General features: G+C 35.2%; 1 long non-coding RNA gene across 1 annotated transcript in view; it reads right to left on the minus strand.

The window, feature by feature from the left end:
- LOC141582836 (uncharacterized) overlaps window positions 1-16,395 on the minus strand; it is a 452,087-nt gene that overhangs the window by 78,814 nt on the left and 356,878 nt on the right. The window contains exon 3 of the long non-coding RNA XR_012515751.1: window positions 12,322-12,390. This is a non-coding gene — a long non-coding RNA (uncharacterized LOC141582836). The remainder of the gene's footprint in view (window positions 1-12,321; window positions 12,391-16,395) is intronic.

The raw sequence follows: 16,395 nt of genomic DNA on the forward strand, positions 1-16,395 counted from the left end.
ACAACAGATGCTGGAGAGGATGTGGAGAAGTAGGAACACTTTTACATAGTTGGTGGGAGTGTAAATTAGTTCAGCCATTGCAGAAGACAGTGTAGCGATTTTTCAAGGATCTAGAAATAACAATACCATTTGACTCAGCAATCCCATTACTGGGTATATAGCCAAAGGATTATAAATCATTCTATTATAAAGGCGCATGCACACGTATGTTCATTGCAGCACTGTTTACAATAGCAAAGACTTGGAACCAACCCAAATGTCCATCAGTGATAGACTGGATAAAGAAAATGTGGCACATATACACCATGGAATACTATGCAGCCATAAAAAGGGATAAGTTCATGTCCTTTACAGTGACATGGAAGAAGCTGGAAACCATCATTCTCAGCAAACTGACATGAGAACAGAAAACCAAACATCACATGTTCTCACTCATAAGCAGGTGTTGGACAAGGAGAACACATGGATGCAGAGAGGGGAACGTCAAACACTGGGGCCTGTTGGGGAGTGGAGGGGGCAGGGGAGGGACAGCAGGGGGTAGGGGGACTGGGGAGGAATAACATTAGGAGAAATACCTAATGTAGATGATGGGGAAATGGATGTAGCAAACCACTATGGCATGTGTATACCTATGTAACAATCCTGCAAGATCTGCACATGCACTCCAGAACTTAAAGTATAATTTTTAAAAATTATACTTTAAGTATAATATTATAATTATAATTTTATAATTAAAAGTATAATTTTATAATTATAATATATAAATATATTATTTTATATATTTTATATTTTATAAAAGTATAATCATACCTGCTTTCAGATCTGCTGCCACAGAGCAAATGAGCAAACCAGATCCTAACACTCCACTATTTGAAACCCATCAATCACTTCACATTACCTTTAGGAGAAGGAGCAACATCCTAACATTTACTACACTTTTGGCAGCACTCTGGCCTCTTCCTACATCTCCAACCTCAACTCCCAATACTCACTCTCAACCCTATGGCCTCTATCTTGCTGCCTTGAATGAGCCAGTAGTTTTCTCACACTGGAAACTTAGTGATGCTGCTACATTTACTAGGACACTTTTCACTCTTCATAAGACTAACTCAGAGTCATCCTTTGTGTCAGCTTAAATAATTTATCTGTTTGACTCTTTTCTATAGACTAAAGTGTCTATTTTTTTTTTCTATCTCTACACTTGTTTTTCACTAGACTTTCAAGATAGCAACATGGTGTCATGTCTCTTTTCTTCCCACAGTTTTTTATCCAAATGTCTCAATACCTATTGATCTGGCCCTAGTTGGCTTTTCTGGTTGTCCAGTCATTCCTCAAACTTTCCTTCCTTGGTTTCTGGTCTGATGTGTAACTCACACTGGTAGCCATGTATACTCACTTGAATTCTTCCTGAACTTGTGCTTTTCTCTGCTTTCTCTTTGGTTTTTTAAAAATCTAGTTAGAGAGGCAATTCTCAAATGTGCTCATATCCATGATAATATGCTCATAATAAGGACAATGCAGTGCTTCATACAGCTCCATTTATGCAATTTAAGAAAGCATTTTGTCACTAGTGCACAATTCCATTCATTCTGCAAGTACCTACTGACCACCTGTGTGACAGTCACTGGGATAAGCACTGGAAATAATGATGAGCAAAGGGAAAGGACCTTTGCCTCCCCTGCAGGTGAGCTCATAGTCTATTGAAGAAGATGGGGGAGGGGGTACTCCTCACACCCTGTAGTTATACACATACACATGTGCATGCACACACACAAACACACACACATGCCTTGTTTAAGAACTATGAAAAAGATTACAGCATAATAATGAAACCCACAAAGTCTGGATCCAGACTGCATGAGTTTGAATCCTTGCTCTTTCCACTGTTAGCTGTGTTACCTTAACTGAGTTCTGTAACTTCTCTATGATTTAATTTCCTCATTTATGAAATGGAGCAGATATCACTACTTACTTTGCTGGATTTTTATAAAGACTGACTGAATTAATGTATAAAACACTGAAAGCAGTGCCTGGCATCTAATAAGCGTTATAAACTTGGCTATTATCATCCCTTTGCAATTTTGTCCTTCCAAATTTCTTAGAGTTATATTTCCTTTTATTTTCAGAAATTATGGCAGTGCTTTTTGCTTTTATTGTATAATTAATTCTTTTTAAAATTTTAATTCAATTTTATTTTAAGTTCTAGATTACATATGCAGGATATGCAGGCTTGTTACATAAGAAAACATGTGTCACGGTGGTTTGCTGCACCTTTCCACCCATCACCTAGGTTTTCATCCCCACAAGTATTAGCTATTTATCCTCATGCTCTCGCTCCAGCAGTGGTTTTTGAAATGGTCTTGTTTCGCAAAAGTTAAACTGAGGAGTCCTGTATTTGGAGGAGAGGTGATTTTACTACCTTAGACTTGGAAACATTAGGCATCCAAAATGCTTAGCCTTGCACCCCAAGACCTTCATCATATTGCACTTGCATAATTCTTCCTCATATTCCCCTGTTCTGGTTTTTAATTGTTGTTCAACAAACCTCCCCAACACTTAATGGCTTGGAATAGCATCCATTGTCTTATAGCTCATGATTGTGTAGGGTCAGAAATTCCTCTGGGAGTCAGCAGAGTGATTTTGACATTGACTGGGGTCACTAGGTGGTATTCACCCAGTGGCTGGTCTGGTTTAGAGGGTCCAGGATGGTTTTAGTCACATTTCTGTGATCTTACTGGAAATAGCTGGAAAACGGATTCAGCTGGTCTCCACAGCCTCTTCATGTAGTTTCAGGACCTCTCCACATAGTTTTTAAGTAAGGTATTTTACATGGTAGCTAGCTTCTTCTACTGTGAATGCTGCAAGATTCTGAAAGAGGAGCTGCCAATTTTTCTCATCCAGAAAATGGTATTGGGGCACTTCTATCATATTCTGTAAAACTATTCACAGAGAGAGAACTCTTGCTGTCACCACCTGTTAGCTGTGTTACTTTACAGCCAGATTGAAATGGGAGGAGTCACAGAATTCATGTCTAAATAGGAGGAGAGTCAAAGACTCTGTGGCCGTCATTAACCTATCACACTTACCTGCCTGGAGCGGTGCGTAATTAATACTAAACTTGGCACAATGTCTCACATTCTCCTTAGTGCTCGATGCCTCAATGTTTTGGGACGTCCTGACCTTCTCTGTGATGCCCTTTTTGCCTTTTTTCTTCTGGCTAACTTTAACTCACACTTCAGATTCTAGCTCAGAATCACTGACTCCTGCCCCAAACTTCTAAATAGCCTCCAATTTAATATCATCCTGACTGCATGCCTACCTTACCTCCTGCTATATTTTATGGGGACAATCTGTTTCTTTCACCAGCTTGTCAGCTCTGTGGTGGGAAAAAGTATCATGTTTTATTCATTTTTGTATTTCTAGCGTCTAGTACAATATGTAGTGTACCAGTGCACCCAGTCTGATCTGAATGACTGTCATCACTTTAAATTTTTTTGAAAATGTACCAAGATTATTATATGCAATAAATAGATTTTAATTCAAATGACCAAGGCACTTACATCATCAGAAATACTTGGTTTTCAAATATTTTTACCAGATGAAATTGTAAAACATTAATTTTTATAAAGATGTGGACAAACTTTAAAAATATTCAATGATGAGATCTTTTTATATATCTTGATTTAATTACAATATCTATTTTATTTTCCTTTTGAGGGTTACATTGGCATGGGAAGAGTGAGAAATAATTTTTAAAAGTTAGACATCACCTAGAAGTCAATAAAAATGATGAAGAGGCTGTCTTGATGCTGACGGAGAAACAGAATTATATATGATCTTTCAAGTATAGCAAATTAATCTACATCTGGCTATAGATATGTTTGATCACAACCCAAAAAATAAAGTACAGGTAAGCTCCAAGGAATTTTCCATTATTTCTAGGTGTAGCAAAAACAGCCTGAATAACTGCTCTACATTCAAAATTCCTCAGTCAATCTCATCTTATACCTGGGATCTTTCTTCTTATTTTCTCAGTTCTCTCTCATTGATGACAGAAAATATCTTCATGAATATCTATGGCAAAAATATGTTAACATTTATGGAGCATTACTATATGCTAAGCACTATACCAAAGGCTTTACATGAACTATCTCATTTATTCTTAAGATGACTCTGAAAATTACCTGTTATCTATAGTGAGGAAATTCAACTTCATTGAGAGTAAGTGACTTCTCCAAGGTCACATTGTTTGTAAGAAAGAGTAACAAAATCTAACTCCAAAAATCCTGCTTTGAATCTCTATAAATTACTTCCAAAAGAAATTAAATAATAAGATTCAATCAGATCTACATGGCTTCCCTCTAGACATAAATTTTCCTCTTAATCTGCTGAGTAGTTAGTAAATTGAATAGAATATTATTAATTTTGTTGAAATGAGGAAGACCATGGAGATACCAATTTAGGAACACAGAGCCAAATCAGTGTTTGGTATTGGACATGTGTTTTTAAATAAATGTGGCCTCTACAGAAATTTTAACAGACTCCAGGACATCTTCAATGATCAACTGAATTCAGTACCAGAATAGGAAACTATTTACTATGCTTTCAAATTACATCACTAAGAGGAACAGGAATCTTTTGCATATGGGTAAATTAACTCTGTATGTGTCTTTCTTGCCAGGTTTTACATGCGGATGATAATGGTGTTCTGCCCACCAGGACAGGACAAGAGGATGATGCCATGCTTTTATGACCTGTTTTTTTTTGTTTGGCATGCCCACAGCTGCCACATTCTCCAGCAGGTTGTTATTGGCTCTGCTGTCCTATCCAACCGAACTAGTAGGCCAGGAACTACACTGAACTCCACCCCACCCGTGGTGGCCTGTATCCAATCATTACTGGTGTGGAGTCTCTGCATCAAGGTGGAATATTTACACTCAAGACCTCTACTTAGGATCAATTTCCTTCCCCTTTGTTTCCTGATCCCTCCACTTCATTGTGGATTTCTCCTGATAGGCCACTTAAAAAATCCCTTGCTCACATATCGCCTTCTCAGTCTACACTTCTAGAAAACCCAACCCAAAACAACATGGATGAGGGACATATTGTTTAGAAACTTGGACGAGGTGAAGCGAATGCTCTATTTTGATAGTGTTGCTGCTCTTATTCACAAAAGTATTTCATTCAACAGATGCTTTTAATGAGCTGATTTGTGCAAGGCCCTAGGTTTCAGGGAAGATAAACCTTGAGGTGATTATAATTATTTTAGGGTGATAAACATTATTTAAATTTCAACAATAATATCTGAATTAAATAAAAATTTCAAAAGTAACACAGGTGACGTGATTTAACTGACAATGAATGGTATAAGCAATATGTAACATGATGCTGAACCATAATTCACACTCCTGGAATCTTAAAAGGACTGTTTCAATAACGTCAAAAGCAGTGTCACAAGATGGTGATCACCACCTGTGTAGGTCTGTCCTGCAGACCCTGACTTAATGACGGATGAATGAATATACTTTCACACACCAGAGTACAGTGAATTCGAGTGGGCTAGAAATGGCCATCAACTGCTTTCAGAGGGCAATTACAGCTAATGGACCATGACTCTCTGTACCACCTCATATTTATTCAATACAGATTTAATAACAGAGGTTCTAAGTCAACATGCTTGTAGATAATTAACATGGTTAAAAGAGTAGTTTTATGAATAATAAAAGGTCTTGGTTCCAGGGGCCCAGAATAAACAACATTAACGGGTTTATGACCCCTTCCCTTGGACCTCCCCCAACAGGGCCATCCAGCACAAAGTTTACATGAGTAAACAGTTAAAAGAGTAGAGATAAAGGAAGGTGGGGTAAACAGACTTAACTGGGGAAGCTCTTATTTTCCCTAATCTTTTACCCTATGACTGAAAATTCTAACACAATGAACTGGCTGCCTTCAGCTCATTCCATTAAAACCTTTCAGCCTTCCAAAAGGTTTGAGACTATAATCATCTAACTTTCCCTAATATTTCCCTAATATTTTGCCAGCCACCCCAAGTGAATCTCAACAATGTTGTAAAATCATAACAAATATTTAGCTCAAAGTAAGAGTGAAGGAAACAGAAAGGTTAGAGACGAAGACCTGAATCTAAATCCCATCCAAACACTAGTCCTGTGACTTTGGGATTATTTTGTTATTCCTGAGTGTAAATTTCTTAATCTTCAAAAAAAAAATTATTTTACCAGGATATATTGAACGTTAACTATAAAGCATTTCAAGCAATATCTGTCTCAATGAATGTCTTAATAATGTCATTAGGTAAGAGGGAATTTTGGTCTGGCACATCTCCAAAGTGTATCAGTGAGAACAATGAAGAAAAATTTCAATAAATCCTTGGTCAGAAGATATCTATAAGATCATAAAAACTTGCTAATCATACTCCTAATTAACTAACTCAAAACCATGCAGTAAATTTTGAAACCTAGAAACTCAAGTCTTTGAAGCTTCTCAAAGTTCTTGCTTCTGTCCCTTATAGGCTTAACTACCACCATCACTTAGCTCAGATGCTTAACACCTCACACCTGGAATCCAGCAAGAACCAACTCACTTTTTCTAAAATGTCACTTTATTCATAGAACTCCTTTGATCTACATGGCCTATATGAATATTCCATGCTCCTGAAATAAATTCTAGACTTCTTAATCTGGTATTCCAGATTCTTGTTGATCTCATGACAATCTACTTTTCCAGCTTCATCTTTACTGGCCCTTGATATTAACCCCCGATTTCAGGCCATCTTGTCTGCTCTCTGTCCCTGAACCTGCTTTGACCTTCTTTCTTTGCTTATAAGGAACAGAATATTCTCTCCCAGTTGTCATCTCTCTAACTCTGATCAGTGTAACAGTGCCCTCTATGAATGGCATCTCTTTCACAAGATTTTCCTGATCATCCAAAAGGAAGAGACACGATTTTTATTTATGCAATCCACTATTTAACTATGCAATAGCAGTAGTTTGACTCCATTGTCACAGTTATTTCTGAACATAGCTTTATTACATGTGTTTGAATTCATTATTCTTAGGGGATAAACATATATTCCTTACATATTTGTATTCATTACAGTACCTATCACATTGTAAGATACATAAAGGGTGGTTGGTTAATATTTATCAAATAACTACATACATATAAAATCTTAGATTTTATTCTTTAGTAGATTTAATCTGTTAATTTCCACATTTGTACGGAAATCTGAAATTACTGAATATTGAGTTTTTCCATTCTATTTATGAATCCTGGATATTGATTTATTAATTTAGTTATTGGTGCTGTAAGACACGTAAAATAGGTAATGGGAATTCAACCAATGCTTGTTAAATGAACAAATAAGTAACTGACTATAAATTAAGGAATGTCTGCTTTCATAAACAGCTGGGGGAAAAATATGATGCCATTTTATTCAAAACTAATAACAAATATTATTTAGGTTAATTCTGTTTTCCCATATGAAAGTAAAGGTTTGCAATGGAAAAAAATTAATTAAAAAAGGAGAACACTGTAATCTTAAAATCCATTGACTAATAAAAAGGAACTAACTCTTTAAGTGCATACTTACAGGATATTAGCTTTTCAAGTCATCATGAAAGAAAAGGTATAATAAGTTTTGGATCAGTTCAAAGCCTGCTCTTTTTTTGAAACATTTTGTTCTCAATAATAGACCCTCAGAGCCAGTTTTATTCTTCAGTATCTAATTTTAAATGTGACTAAAAACAGACTATAACGTGATGTTCTGCAGACCCCACCGTGTTCTAAGCTGGCCACTCTCATTAGTGTGAGTGCACATGTTGATAGCCCCAGGGGGCATTAATGTGACACCAAAGAACGTTTCATGACATGCCTTCAGTCAAGATTTTACTCAGGCATTTCGAGTCTCTCTCTAGTGCTATTTCCTCTTTTTCTGTAGCTTTTATTCGCACTTGACCCTATGTTTTAGAAAGTGCACACAAGTCAGTATTCCAGACATCCCAGGGACTTGAAGAGCTGATCTAATGTCTGTGTTGCAAGATGAAAAACAGAAGAATTTTGTTGAGCCCATAAAAAAGATGACATTTTGCCTGGCCCTGAGCTGTTCTGTTCAAAATTGAAGCTTTTGCAGCTTGCGGCTCCTTGATTTGTGAGCTAGAGAGCATCATATCTTGGCCATTACTGAATCATAAAAGTTCTCTGCCTCTTCCCAGCTCATTTTATTTAAAGGAAAAAGAGAAACCCTTTATCTTACAAAATGCATTTTCTTTTTATTTTCCTTCATTGCTGGAATGTATTCTGTAAGGGTCCAGTGAAAACATATGTAAGTGGTAATGTGAAAAGACCATTGAGCTGATGCAAGAAAGGTTATTTGGGTGGTTAGATTAGAATAGGAGTCATGAGAATAAGGCACTTTGCAGTACTTTTTTACGTCATATCACCTTGTGAAAGGCTAGAACCCTGTACACATTAATTATTTTCATCATCTATAAAATAGTAGTATAGAGCCACATAACACATCCAGGTCAGGGTCTGGTTTAACCACAGAAGATTGACTGGTTCAAGGTGGAATGAATTGAGCATGATGGAGAAGTCTTCATTAAGAATTCCTCTACATTGTATATACCTTGGATAAGAGAGAGAGACCCATGGAATGTTTCTAAACAGCATCTGAAGTAGTAATTTTCTAGCTTAACTATAATCACCTTACAACTAAACCCATATCCATAGTGTAATTATTCCTTTATGTAACAACATGTATTCAATGCATTTGATAAATCAGTCACTATCTTGGCTGCTGGAAATCAGTACCATAGTCATTTTTCTTCTTCAAAGAGCTCTCAGTCTATTTTTAAACATTTTACTATGTCAGAAAGATATGTGTTATTTAAATGCTTATACCAGGCATATTCCCAACACCATTGTTGTATAAATAAAAGATAATACATTATTTTATGAGTAAAGAGTATCAGATATTTTCACCAAAAAATAGGGAAAAAAGTGTCACACAGTTAATTTCCAAAAACACTTTTTTGTGAATTTTGTGATGTTCATTGTGTTGGTGAGCTTTTAATGTATCATGGTTTATTTTCTCATTCTAAATAAATATTTACTTCTGTAGGTAATTTGGTATTCTTACTCTTAAAGGGTTCCACCAAACTGTAGAAACTTGTGACCCGACACAGCCTCAGTCCAGCTCTGATACAACACTTTTATCTGAGATGATCTACACAAAGTCACAACACAGTATCTTGCTTGAAATAGGAGGTTAATGCATGGCAGGGAGGATTATTACTATAGTTCTTGACTAGCTCTCTCTGTCTTTCTCACTAGCCCTGGAAAAGTATCTTTCTACCGAATCAGGAAAAATATCACAACATTCATGATTGTCCTTATTAATTCTAAGAAGAGTTTTAATGCATGCCAAAACCATTTTTTTTTCAGGAGTGCTATATGAAAACTAGATTTCTGTTTAATTTTGTACAAAATATATTGGTGAAAGTATGAATCCTTTAAGAAAGTAAGTCTGGAAACTCTGAAGCCACTTATAAATTGAAAGCACAGTGTTAGGCAGATAGAGATGGAAACAAATATTAGATACAAATGTTTACTCTTTCTTCCTCCATTTTGAAATGTCTGTTGGAATAGTAGAGATAAATGAGTGTGAACTGAACAGTTCTTAGTGAAAAAAACTCACAGGTGTTTAGAGTCCTTTATAGCAAGATGACCTCAATAGCAATTTCTCTTTTTCTCTTCTGAAAAAGATGGAGAAAGTATTCAGGGTTTCTCAGGGCTTGGAAAGAAAAATACAGCCATCCTTTTCATTGGCTTCAAATAGTGTAAATAGTGTCAACAAAGCCACTTCAGCTGAGTCAGAAGGTAGATAGCCATCTGTGATAAGTAGCCCAGGGTAGCTTTGAAACTGAGCCAGCCCAGAGATTGAGGACAGGCTTCAAGGAAGGACTTTTGACTTCAAGTTAATCACTTGCTGCTGACTGATAAGGGAAAAATGAAAGATTACTAAGCAAATTTGACCTACTTTGAAAGCATTTATTTCTTTACAATGTGCTTTAGAATTGTCCATCTGTCAGGGTATTATTATTAAAGCTAATGTTAATATGGCCTTATATGTTTAATAATTGTGAGGAAAAATTTGGTGCTCAATGCATTTGGGAAGAATCTGGTTAGATGAAGCGGTAGAATACAAGAGTGTTGTAAAGAGTGCTAGCTCCAGAGCTAGACTGCGTTGAAAATCCTGACTTCCTAGCTCCATGACCTTAGACAAGCCCTGAAACTCTGTAAGAATTGGTTTTCTGAACCAAAGAAATTAAATTAATGATAGCATCTACCTCATCAGATTGCTATAAGGATTAAATAAGACGATCTCTACAAGGATATTAGCTCAATGCCCGGAAAGCAGTAAAGACTTCCTAAAATCAAATCCCTCATTAAACGTGAAGTCATACATCCCCAGTACTCCTCTAGTATATTGATCTTAGTTTCAAGAAATTTTTGTGTTCCTCTCTGTGGAAGTAGCAGTTAATAGGAACTAAAGAATATGGAGAGTTTTTCTGTTAATTTAAGAGTGTGTTTTACCTAAGAAGATCTCTGTCTGTAGGTGATAACAACATGTGGGCCCTCCCCAAAACAGTTAAACTAGTTTTGTTGCTGGAGTGCTGACCAAAGGCAACTGGCACAGCTCCTCAAACTTAATCTGGTTCCGCTTCAAGAAACAGATATCCAGACAAATGGATTTACTTCATTTATCCCAATTCAGAGTAGAAGTTATAAATTTCCAGGCTTTTATAAAGTAGTTCCCTGGGCCTGAAGTTTTTAGCTATCTTTTCTTCTTGGTAAAATAAAGAAAGATGCAGATGGTGGCATCAACAACCAAGCAACGATGATGAGTGACTATTTTAGAACCATATTACTTCAACGTCAAGGCATGTAGTGAATCATAGAGTTAGATACTAAGGGTAATAGCTTGACATTGGCAAGCAGTGTTAAGATTATATGATACTTTGTTGAATAAAGAGAAACACATTACAGATAGCTGGGGTTTCAACATACTTGCAAGGGAAAAAAGCCAGAGAGTATTTTTCAATTGTTTTGTTGTGTTAGTCATCCTTTACCTCCTAAATTAATCTGTGTCTATTTATTGTCTATTTGTCTATTGTCGATTGTTTATCGTCTTAGAAACTATGTTTTTAGGGGCTTGGGAGGTTTTTGTTTCAGCACTGTCTTTCCTTATCCCTGTTTAGATGACAACTTCTAACTCAGCACAACAAAGAAAAGCTGGAGTCATTCTTAACAGAACATCTAGATAAATTTAAGCAGCATACTGGGAACTGTGCCAAGGTATCACCACCATCTGCAGAAAAGAGTTCCAAATTTCAACTTTTATTTTACTGATCAACAAATAGCCACATTTAAAAAGTCAAATAAAAAACTAACATGAAAGCAACATCAACCTGGTAGAGCATGAAGTGATAACTGTTTTCCTCCTGTATGTAAGTAAACAAGTTCCTTAACATTCATCCTCCGAGTATTGTTTTATAAGAAAATTAATGTTTGTGACTGTCATATAATATTTCTTCACTCTTAGGCTCAAAGCCAATTGTCTTCTTGATATGATGTCGATACTTGAACTTCTGTCTGGATCTTTCAAGATGCTGAGGTTTTTAGGACACTCTCCTACCATATATTAATCATTTCCTATGTCTTTGGGTCCAGTCAACTGCAAGAATATTATTGGCTGCCCTGGTTTTCTGCTATGTCAAGCTCTCACAGATGGGCCTCTCATAATCCATCCTAGTCTATAGCATAGATAGCAATTTTTTCTCCAGAAAATATCAAATTGAGCTACCTTTCAAATTGTTAGCACTTCTTTTTTTGGAGGGGTTGGAGGGGTAAGCCAAAATTTAGCACAGTATGTTAGTAGTAAGTTGTTATTGGCAAGTAGTATGTACTTAATAAATATAATATTAGATGATGGTTTTAATATGACATTGTTAGACCTCATACTCTCCCAAATCCCCAGTAGATAATAAAAAAAAATATATAAAATAGAGAAAATATTCAGTATCACAGGAAAGTAGGAAAAAAAAAATGCCAGTATTCCCCCTCCCTGACATTAAAAAAGAGAAGCACCATCAAGAAGTAAGAGGAATTGACTGTGGCTGGAATTTACTAATAACACCAAAATCAGAGGAACTGGAGTTAAAGAAAGTAGAAAAAGACAAATATGAATTCTATCACAAACTAAAACTTGATATTTAGGAAAACACACAAACATATACTCACTAGAAAACCCAAGCTTCACAAGGCAGCTATTCCAAAGAGAAAACCAGCAAATCAGCAGGTTGGGGATACCTGTGGAGAGAAGGAAATTAGCTATAGGTTGTCATGTATAAATACAGTGGCAAACTGTGAATGGAAAAAATTGAGGCATGATTTCTCCTATAATCACAAAGGAAAATATTGTATTTCTGATACTCCCCTTACCTCTCTTTCTTATTTCCCTCAAACTGTTGAATGCTGACCTGGCAATATCAAGTCTGATGAACACAGTATTACAAAGGGAAGAATTCAGGTGGGACATTATAATGGGGGTTGACATTATATATTGAGACTTTAATATACCAGCCTGTGTTCCAAGAGCATTTATTGTCTCACTTAACTGGAAAATGTACTTGTGTTAAATAAAAGATTGGAAAACATAGAAAAATACATAAGAATGATTATTGAGAGAATTGAAATGAAAATAAAACATAAATATTTATATATTTTATACAAAGGTACATAAAAATCAACTTTGAAAGATTAAATACATAATTTACTATTAATAAGCCTAATATAAAATCAAAGATAAGCTGTAAAAATCATGACGTAGGGAAGTGTGGAAGTAAAACTAAACACGCTCAGAATCTCTTTTTGCATAGTAGGATTCAGTTTACATTGTTTCATTTTTCCATTTTTTTTTTTTTAGCTTGCTCACTATGGAAATTTAAATTGAAATGCTTATAAGAACAAAGTTTAAAAGAAAATCTTTTAAAAGGTAGAAGGCAAAGGTAAGACAAAATAAACATAAAAGACAAAAATATAAATAGAACACAGAAATGAGACTATTTTAATAAATTTGAAGGAAAATTTTATTAAAAGACAGAGGCTGTTTGATTGAAAATTAAAAGCATATTTTATTTAAAAAAGAACCATATGAGATAAAAATTTACAAAAATATACCAAGATAATTATTCATTTAAACAAAAAGGAGGAAAAGCATAGGTTATAGTTGTAAAAACAGAAAAAAAACTTCAAGTTAAAAATTAAGTGACATTAATGAGAGCCATTTTTAATTTTCAAAAGATATGCTTCATAATATTATGAATGTATTAAAAGAGTCGTCTATATATACACACATAACATAAAATAGTTTTTAAAAGCTGAAATAGTTTTTAAAACTTTTAAAAAGTTAAAATATTTTTAAAAGTTAAAATACTTTTTAAAAGCAAGACAAATGGAAAAGAAAAGCAATAGTTTTAACTTCTCATGCCTCTTATTATGATGTTAATTTATAATGATTTCTAATTTACTAAAAAATGGAACTGAACCTTCAAGTACCTAAGAAATATTAATGAGAAGTCATCAAATCAGCCATAGGGAAAAAATCAGTATGTTCCCCAAAGAACAATCTATGAAGGCTATATTCTCTGACCAAAATTTATTGATATGTGAAATAAATAACATTTTAATAGATAAATTAAATCACAATTTCATTGAAAAAGTAAAACCAGAAAGTCCACATTTCTAAACTATTCTCTTGAAAAAGAAGAAGCTGTAATTACAGACTACTGAGACATGTAAACGTATTTATTATGCCTATCAAAATTTATATGGTGCTGGCAAAACTGTATGAAGACAAGTTGATGGCCATAGATACACTTATTATTAAATGAGAAAAACTGAAATGCCTCACCCAAGGCCCTCCTATAATTCTTTTACTGCCCTTTCCACAAGTCATACATATAACTGATTCTGTTATTCATGTTGATTATGTTCTATAAAGTTGTGGTAAACACTGAATTAGCAAATGCCAAACAATTGTCCCTAGGGCAAATACGGGGTTACTTTCTTGGGAGTTTCTGATCACAGTATTTTTGTAGGCTAATAAATATATAACCTAGTCTTATATGACACCTTATTTAATATATATTGTTGAATCATTAACATATAACTTAATGCCAATGGCACTATAGCTCACCCTTGAACGTTCATGCAACATGCATTTTCTCCGTAAGGCACATCACAACCTTCTGAACTTAGAACACTAGACAGTACTCCAGTACTACATTTAGGGGCCATCTAAAACAGCAAAATTACCAATGAAAATGTAAAAAAATGTGGCGCTAAATAAACTGCAAAAAGATCTATGGTTTATAGTATCACAGCTGAAACAAAAAGACAGAGCACCATCTTATTCAACCTTAATCTGGGAAGGTATGCAGTAGGAGACTGAATCTTTTTGTTGCTCTGAGCATGTCCATGAATGACCATGAAAGAACCATGAATATGCATCTTGAAGTTACAAATAAATTTTAGCTTGCAAGCAGATTCACAAAAATGGAATCCATGAATAACAAGGATAGATCGTATTTGTATATTATCTAAAGGAATGAATATGTATTTGAAATTGTATGCTCAAGGTATTTCCAACTTTATAATAAAAGATATTTCTTGGAAGGATATACTGATGATTTCAGAAAAACAGTCAATATTAAAATATGATTTCTGAAACAGATAATCTGAGTGATCTGGTTGTAAAATTATTCAAAAATGACTTCTGTTAAATAGAGAATATCCCAATGTAATTGTTTATGGCCAGTACTACCTATTAAGGACTGAATGTTTGTGTTCCCAACAAAATTAATATGTTGAAATGTAATTCCCAATGTGATGGTTTTTAGGAGGCGGAGCCTTTTGGAGGTAAATTAGTTAAGTCATGAGGGTTGAGCCCTCATGAACCAGACTAATGTTTTTATAAGAAGAGAAAGAGAGATTTTTTTTGCCCTCTTTCTGTCATGTGAGGATATAAGAAATTGACAGTCTGCAACTGGGAAAAGGACCCTCACTAGAATCAGACCATGCTGGCACCCTGATCTCAGATTTCCAGCCTCCAGAACTGTGAGAAGTAAATTCCTGTGCTTTCTAAGCTACCCTGTCTATGGTATTTTGTTCCAGCAGCCTGAAGTGAGGCACTACCTAAAGTATTTAGTGGCCACCTCTATCGGAGCACAATGAAAAAATGAAGTTAAAGCTTCCCTAAAATTATGAAGTAAATCACGCTATCAATATAATCTAATTCATAAACATTAATTAAGACTCAAGTTTATATAGATGTAACCTGTTTGACAAGAGTAAAATTTAATCATAAAAATTTTCTAAGATTATGTCAAGTAATCCATCAGACACTAGCATACAGAGTTCTGGGGGAAAAATAGATGGCTAAATATTAGAATAAGCTCCCTTTCCAAACCATAATAACGTTCTGTCTTCAGGACAGCAGTACCATAAAGAGGAACCAGTTTTATTGTCAATGCACCTCTCCTTCTAAGAAGGCTTTACTTTTAGAGAATAAACACAAGGCAACAAACTTCTCTTTCTTAAATCCCTGTACTTTCTGACACTCCTATCCTCTATAGCCACAGATATACTGTCCCTTTTCTCCCAACCCTACTTTAATGACAAATAGTGTCTTTATTGTGCAAGTGAAACTTAATTCAGCACCTATATACATCCTAATCAATGCAGGAAATGTAATTCTGTCCTTACAACTATGGGGCTCAGAAACTGATTTGACAGCTTAAAGTATAACAGCAAGTGTGTCTGGGAGAATGAACGAAGTCACTGCCTTCACCTCAGCCTTGATGAATATGCCTTGTTTTTATTTCTAGTTTACTTCCTCAGTTTCTGCATATAACTACAGGTTCATTCCACGACCAATCCTTTGCTCTGGATTGCACATGTCTGACATTTACATTGCTTTTGCCAGTCACATCTTCCTGAGGGGTACTCTTTTTAGGTATAACCACTCTGTGGAATGCTGCCTGCCAGCTGACATCAACTATCACTGCTACTTGAAGGTACCTAATGTCTATTCCATTGAAATCACCTAGAAAAACAAAGCTGGTCTGACACAAGTCTTTGAATAATAATAAGCCCCCCTTCCTCGGGGCCTAGAATAACAGTTAATTCAGCTCTCTATTCACATATCCCCTTCTATAATACTACCTTACTCTCTTTTCCCACCATTCCAATGTTATAATCTAATTCTACTTCAACCTTCAACCTGCGTACATATTTTAAGCAAGAGGTTATGGT

Source organism: Saimiri boliviensis, chromosome 2 (genome assembly GCF_048565385.1).
Source record: "Saimiri boliviensis isolate mSaiBol1 chromosome 2, mSaiBol1.pri, whole genome shotgun sequence".
NCBI lineage: Eukaryota > Metazoa > Chordata > Mammalia > Primates > Cebidae > Saimiri > Saimiri boliviensis.